The sequence below is a fragment of the Meleagris gallopavo genome, chromosome 7 (genome assembly GCF_000146605.3).
Source record: "Meleagris gallopavo isolate NT-WF06-2002-E0010 breed Aviagen turkey brand Nicholas breeding stock chromosome 7, Turkey_5.1, whole genome shotgun sequence".
Taxonomy (NCBI): Eukaryota; Metazoa; Chordata; class Aves; order Galliformes; family Phasianidae; genus Meleagris; species Meleagris gallopavo.
This window is the reverse complement of record NC_015017.2, coordinates 33,179,611-33,189,276: the sequence shown is the minus strand read 5'-3', so window position 1 is coordinate 33,189,276 and position 9,666 is coordinate 33,179,611.

Here is a 9,666-nt window from a genome sequence, read left to right as displayed (position 1 = left end):
GGGAAAGTAGGAAAACTGCCATTATGTGTAAGATTGCAGAAATACTTTCCATGCAATGGGATATTTTTTGTTTAGTTTGCCGCTAAACTGATTTAAAAGTTGCCATCCTTCCCTATAAAAGGAAAAGGATTTCTATTTGCAATTCTGAGGATGAAAAAAAAAAAGAAGAATAAAAACAAAGAATAAAATTAAGTACTCCAGCAACGGATCTATTTTTCTAAGGGAATATTTCAACAATATAGCATGTCACACTACTCAGTTGATGGGAACTTCTTACATATCCTTGTAATATTTATATAAGTTCATTATTTTGATGTCCCAAGTACCTGAATTTGGGCTTCTGAATTTGAAACTATCATCAAAGAATTCAATTAGGAATGAAAGAGACTGTAATTGTCGCTCCTGGCAGTCACCCAAGATGTAGTTCCCTGCATTCACCAGACCACAAATGACTATCTACAATTGCTTAAGTTTGCTCATAACGGGGGAAAAAAATATAATATTTCTTTCCCAGTTTCATCAAGCAATCTCAATTTTGCAGGATGTAATAGTGAAGTTTGCACATTAAGTCCTTAGAAGCTCAATTTTCTTTTAGAAGGTGTAGAGGGGGGGAAGAGGGAAAAGTGGTTTTCTGTTGGAAAAGAAATAACCAAGTGACAGTGCCGTGTACAAAAGTACACTACAAAATGCAAATTTTTTGTAGCTTGACTACAGGAAGAAGGAAGTCAAACATGCTATTAAAGAAAAAGAAGTTCTATCTGAGGCCATTTCAATAATAAAGCACGATTGCTGCACGGGGCATACTTTCTATTGCCTCGTTCAAAAGAACTTGAAGTAATGAGATTTTCACAGTTATCTTTTGACAAATATTGAGTAACCCAAAGGCTCAACGCAAACTTGAGTGAAGGTCCTGCAAAGTGTTATATACCTCCTGAAATAAAAGAGCTGTGAAATCCATGAAATCCAGTACATTACCAACTAAAATCAAAGAACTGTCTAAGAGTTGAATATGGGGATAAAAATCATCATAGAATCATCATAGAATGGCCTGAGTTGAAAAGGGCCACAATGATCATCCAGTTTCAACTCCCCTGCTATGTGCAGGGTCGCCAACCACCAGACCAGGCTGCCCAGAGCCACATCCAGCGTGGCCTTGAATGCCTGCAGGGATGGGGCATCCACAACCTCCTTGGTTAAAAAAATAAAAAATAAAATAAAATTAACACAAATTCATATTAATCTCTGGAAATATAGGTAGGCAATGAAAGAAAATCACCTTAAGTACATTATATATAAAGAAGATGGATTTTGGGTGGCTGGGAAAACAGGTTCTGGGTGACTGATCAAGAGCAGAGCAAAAGGAAAAGGTCACGCTTGAACATATTCATGCTTAATAAACATTTTGGAAAGCTCAGGTTGAAAGAAGTGGCTTGACTAGCCCAAGGCTAGAAAAATTCAGCAGCAGAATTAGGAAGACAGTGTGGGAAATCCTCACGAGGAAGGCAGTTTAACCTAAAGACACCTCGGTAAGCACAGCCATACGCTAGCAAATACATGGTCACCAAGGGACAGTTCCACTGACCCAGTAGAAGCAGATGGTGCTCACAGAAAACCAGAAAATCACAACAAAGAAAGCACAGCAATCACCAGGGATTGAACACCCCAGCTAAAACTCCAGGTTGTCTTCTGGCACAATTCAGCACTGTGCTGAGAAGCTTTCACTGAAGCTGAAACTCAAGAGGAAACAGAAAGCCTATAACACAGATAACTGAAAGTCTTCTATTTTCTGGGAAAAAAAAATAGGAGGAAATCTACATCTGCAATTTTTTGTATCTTTCTGGAGTATTCAGACCTCACCAAAATTTGCATTTTGCTCAGAGTGAGGTTTTAGCATTGGTTTCATGATTATCGATGCCTTATTATTGATTAATCACTGTTAGATTTTCTATTAAAAGCAACTGAGCCATTTTCTGGAAGCAGGTCTGAAGAAATTATGTTTTGTGCGTGCCAACACTGGAGAACAATCAAGTTCTGAAAGAAGAGACCTGGATTGTTAGAAGAAATCCACACAGAAGAAAAACCGTGATGCTATCAGATGCTCTCATGTTAAACTATCCAAATCCAGATACCTTTTTACACCATTGAAAATATTTGCTAAGTTAGAAAATCAGTAGACTTTTATAGACAAACTCTCAGCTGTGTTTTTTATATCTTCAGACTTCCTTTGTCCTTACTGGACGTGTGTCTGATCCACAAAGTAACTCCAGCATTCTTGGCCAAAACTTGAACCATCTGAACACAGAACTGAGAGCCTCCTTCTGTGCAGCTGCTCCTTTGAGAAGAGAAATGGTCCTGTCCACAAGCATTGCCCAGCTGGATGGGAAGCAGTTGGTTCACCTCTTCTCTATAATTAGCTCTTCCACCCTCTCCAAAGGGAAAAAAAAAACAAAAGCCTATCTGGCTGGGACGCAGGAGGAGAATTGTACTTCTGTGTTTTTTAAGTTAGGATGTATATATATGTTTTATATATACATTTTCTACATACTATACACACACACACACTTATATATACACATGCTGTTGAAAAATCTATTCCAAGAAACTATGCCAAAGTAAACTGTTAGAGTTGTAAAATGGAGCACTTCAAAATTAAAATAGCAAAGTGAAAACTGCACAGAGGCTTGTTTGGCCCAATTAGACACACAGATTCTGATACAACTGCTATGTATTCAATCATATAAACTCTGAAGATGAGTTCCCCTTCATTCAGAAGATAAGGTCACAAATTCAAGAGCAGACACCTGGGGTTTGATTTCTAGATATGCTGAATGCTCATATCTGTAACTGAGATCAACAGAAAATGCAGTTTGAATATACAGCATGCTGTAGAAGGCACGCTGCTCTGTAAAACTGGGTACCATCATTTCAAACTGGATTTCCAACATCAGCAATCACTTCTAATCTACGCTCCAGTTCCTTTCCCCAAAGGAACCAACACTACCTCACCTTGCAAGAATGCCACGCTAATTAATTCATGAACAACTGCAAATCAGCAAAGCACAGCACTGACAGCAAATGGAAAATACCAGGATGGAAAACTTTTTTTTTTTTTTCCTTCCTTGATGCAATGTTTCAGTAGCACTTGGTAAACGAGAACAAAGACTAAAAGAGAAACTGCTACTTATTCAGTCGGAACTCTGTACACGAAACAAAGCAAAGGTCATCTGGAAGTAGGAACAGCTTTAAAGTTTCATAGGGGGCTTTGATTTGGGGTCTTCTAAGTGCATCAACCCAGGCAGAGAGGTGCTCAAAGCCATAACATTAAAGTCACCTGCTCACATAAGCAAAAAACACATCATAGGCAGCAACACATGATGAAAACGTTTACCATCTCTGCTTTCCTGATTATCATCACTCTATTACCAGACATCAAAGAACTGCTATTATTCTGAAATAATCAGAACTGTTACCTCTCCCTCCTGAAACTTAGATTTAAAATATAATATATATTATATATTATATGTATTATATGTATGTATAATACATATATACATAAATACATATATATATATATGCATAAATACATATATATAAATAATGTATATAAATACATACATATAAATATAAATATATATAATATATTATATATATTATATATAATATATATAATACATCTTCCAGGACAAAAAATCTGTAGAACAAGTGTCTGAGGATTTCCTACCAGGCACAAAGAGGGGCTGCACAGTGTATCCAGCTGCAGAGGATGCAGCTGCTGTCATACAAAGCACAGAACTGAGACAGATGTAGACATCTCACAGAGACCAAGGGATATCTGGTTACTGCTTGGCATCCCCTGGCACTGGCCAGCTCAATAGCTTCTGGTCTCCATCTGCTTTCTTAGCAAGGCAGCCCTGCTTCTACAGCTATGACTCCATCACTGCAACTGGCAAGTGTGAATACGTGCATTCTGTCCAAGTGTTTCTCTTTGTTGGTTCTTCGTGTTTCCTGCCTGCTGTTTCCTCCTTTCTGCTCCCCTATGTCCCTATATATTTCCACATGCTATATATTTCACATGCTGGGGTTCAGTTTAAAGAGCTAGGCAGAGGCTGTAATCGGACAGAATCGTCCAAACATTGACAAAAGGATTTACTGGGTACAGAAGGAAGCTTTGACATGCTCCTGACCCAAAGGAGAGACACAAGCAGATCCTGGCAGCTGTGTGGCCCCAAGCTGCTTCTATTCCTCCTGCTCCCAGGCTGATGCTGTGTCTGCCTGTGATACGGGCTCCATCACTCACCTTGATTCTTCTTCTTCCTCCATGGCACAGAAAGGAAAAACGGAAGGAAACCAACACCCATGCTACACCATAGGGCCCAGAAACTATCGGTCATGCAATGACACATCTCAAGATCAAAGGAACAGATACAATCGTTTCGAGCAGCACCTTGCGTACATTCCGATTCTCAGATTCAGCCTTTAGTTGTATTTTCTCCTGTGCAAGCCAAGTCTTCTCTTACAAAGTAATTTTCAATCTCTCACAACCCAAGGGAGCGCAGTTAACATAGACTAAATGAAATACCTTGGCATTACTCCGTCTTTCTCAAATGTTGTGGGTGTTAAAGTGCAGAGAACGAGCCATAAAGAAGCAGAGAGCATAATAGGTGGGGAAGGCAGGGAGGAGGGAGGCATTGGCTGAAGCCTTCACTGCTGATTGAACAGAACAGTACCTTTACACAAAATTAATTGGCAGCGTTGAGATTATATTACAGTAATGCCAATCAAAGGAAGCACTGATAGCAATACAATGAAACTTTAGGGAAAAAAAAGGCACTAAATCAGAAGAAATGGTTGACGCTATGTTAATTTCTTCAGCTTTCACCTCTGTTTGTGCTATCATTGGCACCCCATGTAACCAAGCACATCACTCGCAAAGAGTCAGGGAGTGGAAGTAAATGAACGCAGCTGCCATTAGGCTCCTGTACATTGTAGCAAGCAAACGTAGCAGCTCACTGTGACCTTGATCTAATAGCCCCAGCAGTCAGCTCAAAACCTCATCAAGTACTGCATTTTTGAATATTATTTCACAGATAATGCATACAGAAAGTTACATTTCTGTCACCAGTCTTCAATTGTAACAAGTGAAAGGCTATGACAGATCAGAGTCAGAAAATAAAGCTGAGAACACAACAGGAAAACAGAGAGAAGTGAATCAACAGCCAATAAGCAGATCTCTCTCAGGATTCAGGTAGGTTCTCCAAACTGTTTAACAGGTCACAGGTAATAGGGGACATTTACCTGGGTCACCTTAGCACTAGGTTAGTAAGTGTCCTTTCCAATTTCATCACTGCAGAACCTGACTCAACAAGCGTGCTCTCATGCATCTAAATAACTTTAAATAAATTACAGCAGAGTCCCGTCAGCTTGTAATTCAGTCGCTCTGATCGAATTTCTCACAGGGGCTTTTTCCACTGGGAGAGAGGATACACTGCATCATAAACTCCCATTTATTCAAAGCAATGAAAGCCAGGTTTGGACTCCCCTGAAGCCAACAGAGAATTCCCCACCAACTTCAATGGACTCTGAATCCTACACTGAGTTTTCACGAGCCCTTTGCCTCTGTTTTAATTTATCTGTTGTCCCCTCTGCTTCGGGTGCTTTGCCCTTCAGTCAAATTAACTGCTGTCAGATTCAGGAGATGGGTTTGGGATGTGGCTCTTACTGCCTCTGCTATGCTTTCACTTTATGCAGCCCCTGCTTCTTTTTAATGTGAAAATGACTTTGTTAAACTGCATTCAAAGGAAGTCTGTTCAGGCCAGCAGATGCGCTAATGAAGATTCTTTACCTTAAAATTGTGCAAAGGGTAATTTTCTTGTTTCATTTAATTTCAGAAAGATTTTAGGCCGTTATTTTTCAGTTCGCATATCATACCAGAAAGAAGGGACAGAAACTTAAGATTCTTCGTTGTAATCTTTATCGGATTAGTGGTATTGATCAAAGAGCTTTTGGTGCTGATGCGAATTTGTCACCTAATCTTATAGACATGTTTATCTATCAGAGTGTCAAACTACAGTGGTATGAGGCCAAGGGCTAGCACTTCTGCTTCCATAGCTGGAAACACTAATTAAGAAAAGGAAATAAATGCTCATCAGCATCTATGAGGGTGGGGATTGCTAGTTCTTCCTCTAACTCAGAATTGCACTTAACTTCATCTAAGCAGAGTAGTTTCATCAGTGACAGAGCAATGCAAGACAACATTCTGTAGCAAATTAGGCAGTAACCTGTGCAGTGCATGTTAATGGGAAGAAAAGCTGCATCGCTGGGATTTCTTTCTGTTTTAATTAGATACAATCAGTTTGACTAAAGGACATTGAGTAGTCTCGATTTTCATTTCAGAGTGATGTGATCATGCTTACAATATTTTTTTAGGCAATTAAAAAAAATGCCATATTAGATTATTAAATTAACTCCTTGCACGTATCGTATTGATAATTTAAATCAAAAATGATCTTGGAAGAAAAAGTTTTGAATTTAAAAAAGGATACGTTTTTGAAGAGAACTGAGGTTCTCTTGAAATTCACAATATGTTCACCATTGACTCAACACAAAACTTCAGCTCGCCTTACTTACTCCCAAATCCTTTACAGAGAACAGATTCTAGGATTCTGACTTCGTTCACAGCAGGAAAAGATAAGTGGGATAAGAGTATGTCAATTGAAATACCACGGGAAATCACTGTGACTACAACCTGTTAGTGGCTCAAAAAGAGTGGAGATAGGAAAGAGGAGCTAAGAAATAGTTACTGTCAGTGCTCCAGAGGTTCCCTGTTCAGGAAATGGGAAAGGACAGTCTGAAGGCAAAAGACAGTGAGAGGTAGAAGAAGACTTGTCCCAGCACTGGGAGTGCTAAGAAGATGGTGAGAGCTTGCCCAGGTTAAGAGGGCAAAGTGAGTCAGCGTAACTGTCAGCTGCACGAGGGCAGTGAAGAAGAGACTTCAGTGCTGGGTAAAGAAGATCCACAACGAAAACGGAGAAGGCAAAATGGATAAATTCTATTTATGTCATCAGCCTTGAGAAGCTACAGTACTTCTGGTCAGAGATAGAACAGTACAAGCATTGTAGTATTGTGGAAATGAGCACTATAAAGTAAACTGAACAGCCAAATGAGCCAGAAAGAATGCAACCCATCCTACAATTCCTACAGTTTGACAGGATGGACAGCTATCTTGCTTCAAGTGCATTTCAGAAAGCTGCAGCTGAATTCAGATGTGATAATGTTTCCATTATCAAGACTTTAATGTAGTATTTGCTTCTGGAAATTAAACTTCATTGCAATTTGGAGAAGGTATTTGCATATAATAACCTCTGATCTCTTTGCTCTTTCTTGCTGCCTGGTTCCCAGCTCCTACCACCAAACTCAGGTCTCAATCTGTGCTTTTTCAGTCCTCTGATCTTTGCTCAAGGGATGACACTCCTGCTGTGGACTCAGGAGGCTGCAATGTATTCCAGCATTGGTATGGCTTAAGAGTGCATGATGGGGCCAATTCTGTTTCCACTTGCCTGAAGCTTTCCTTCTGTGGGCATAATGGTTAGCCAAACACATCTGTTGTTTGTTTTTCGTTTTTGTTTTGGGTTTTTTGGGTGTGTGTTGTTTGGGTTTTTTTTATCCTACAGAGAAAAATTGCACATATTTTAAAAGCTGAGAGCTCCAAAGACCTGGAAGCACTGACTGGGGAGGTTTCCTGAAACACAGCTAGGAGCCACTCTCACAAGTAACTTTGTGAGCAGAACCATGCTGAGCTACATCAAAAGTATCCCACTAAAACAGACCTCCAGTTCCTCCAGGACATCCTGAGCTCCAAAAAACAACCATGCTTAATGGACTGTAAACACCTTTCTACTTCTTTGTTTCAGAGTGTGAAACAGCGAGGTTTCTGCAAGTTACGACTGAGTATCAGCGCACTCCTCCGTCTAGCAACATCTTTGTTTTCTCAGTTTTAGATAGATCACCATAAAAGCTCATTTCTCCTGGAAGTTGCAAAGAAACAGTTCAGCAATGTTTCACATTTTTTCCTCCACCTGCTCCAGGTTGGGCATAGGCTCAAACACAGACAGATTCAGAAGACAAAGCAATGAGGTCTACAAAGAGCATTTTCACTGGAAAGACAGATTTATAATCTATCCTCTCTGGGCCACAGTTTTAACGCAAGTAAAGGCCTGAAGCTATGAACACTGTGCCAAGAAAACAGAAAGAGTGACATCACTAGGCACTAAGCATTTGTGTTCAATAAACTGTTAAGAACTGTATTTCTGAACAGAACAGTTACAAAGATAGTGGAGGAGAAAACAAACTCATCACGGGATTCGTTTCTCCTCTGTTTTTAGTGGTGGAAGTAACAGAATAAGGGGAGACCAGAAGAGTTACCAGACAAGCAGAACATCTTCTGCCCTGACCCAAAACTAAAACTCTGCCGTTTATTCTGACCTGAAATGACCCCCGAAAGAGCCAAACTCTCCTAGAAAATGGAAGCCCACATTTAGCTAGACACAAATGCCATCCAGTGCAAATGCCACGTGCTTAGAGCACACACAGACGCCATCTTGCAGTATCTCCTTGCTTTACCATTTCTCCTCGTGCAGAGGAGATTCAGGCCTGCTATCCTCCACAACCATCCAACTTCTGCATAAGCAGCAGTTTGGTTATGAAATGTAAACCGCACACAAACAAAATAAAAAGATGCTGAGGAAACTTTAGAAATGACGCTGTTGTCAGCAGAGATTAAATTGTATACCAACAGCACAACGGTTATGCATTGCTACTTAAACTGTGACAAATGGCTGCAAACATGATAGTTTCAGGATCTTTAATCTAAATGAATGGCGCTTTTAGCCCACCTCTGACTGGAATTCATTTTGGAAATAAAGAAGCATTTCCTACTGGGTTCCACAAAAAAACTAAAGCTACAAGGAGCATCAGGGCTGGAGCTGCAGCTCTCTGCAGCACTACACTGCACTGCAAAAACTGCCAGCACACAGTGCCTTCGTGTGCCCATTCCTCACTGAGTGCTGAGCAATGTCTGCAAATGTAAATTAAGACCTTACCTACCTGACAACCTTACAGGAACTGTAACTGTTTTCAAGGAGGTTTTTCTACTCCCTCATTTTTCTTCCCATAACAACATGCGTTATGTAAGCTCAAATAAGGCAGCAGAGATTACATTAAAATGTAATTTTTTAAATTACAAATATCTCAGACAGTGAGTTATCCCAAGATCATTTCAATCACCATCAGTTTAAATGCAATATTCGCTGACAGCGGAGGAAGTTTATTTTACTCTCTCTAAATTTATTCTTGGAGATGGAACCGAAGGAATTAAAAGACAGCTCTTACAAATAAGTATTTGCAAAGTGATTTCTTAGTGTTTACAGTGTGGCAATACAATGTTTATAAAACAATCTAATTGCAAACATTCCAAGGTGTTCTTCAGCTGATAGCACAGGGGGAACAGGCATGTTGTGATGCTCCCCCATTCCTCCATGGTCTCAATTGATGGCTTCACTGCGTTGGCTTGGAGATATTTTGAAGTGGAAAAGAAAAAGAAAGAACAGAAAGGAAATGAAAGCTTGCATGAAATGGGGAAAGACATTAGGATAAAAATGTTCCCTTAAA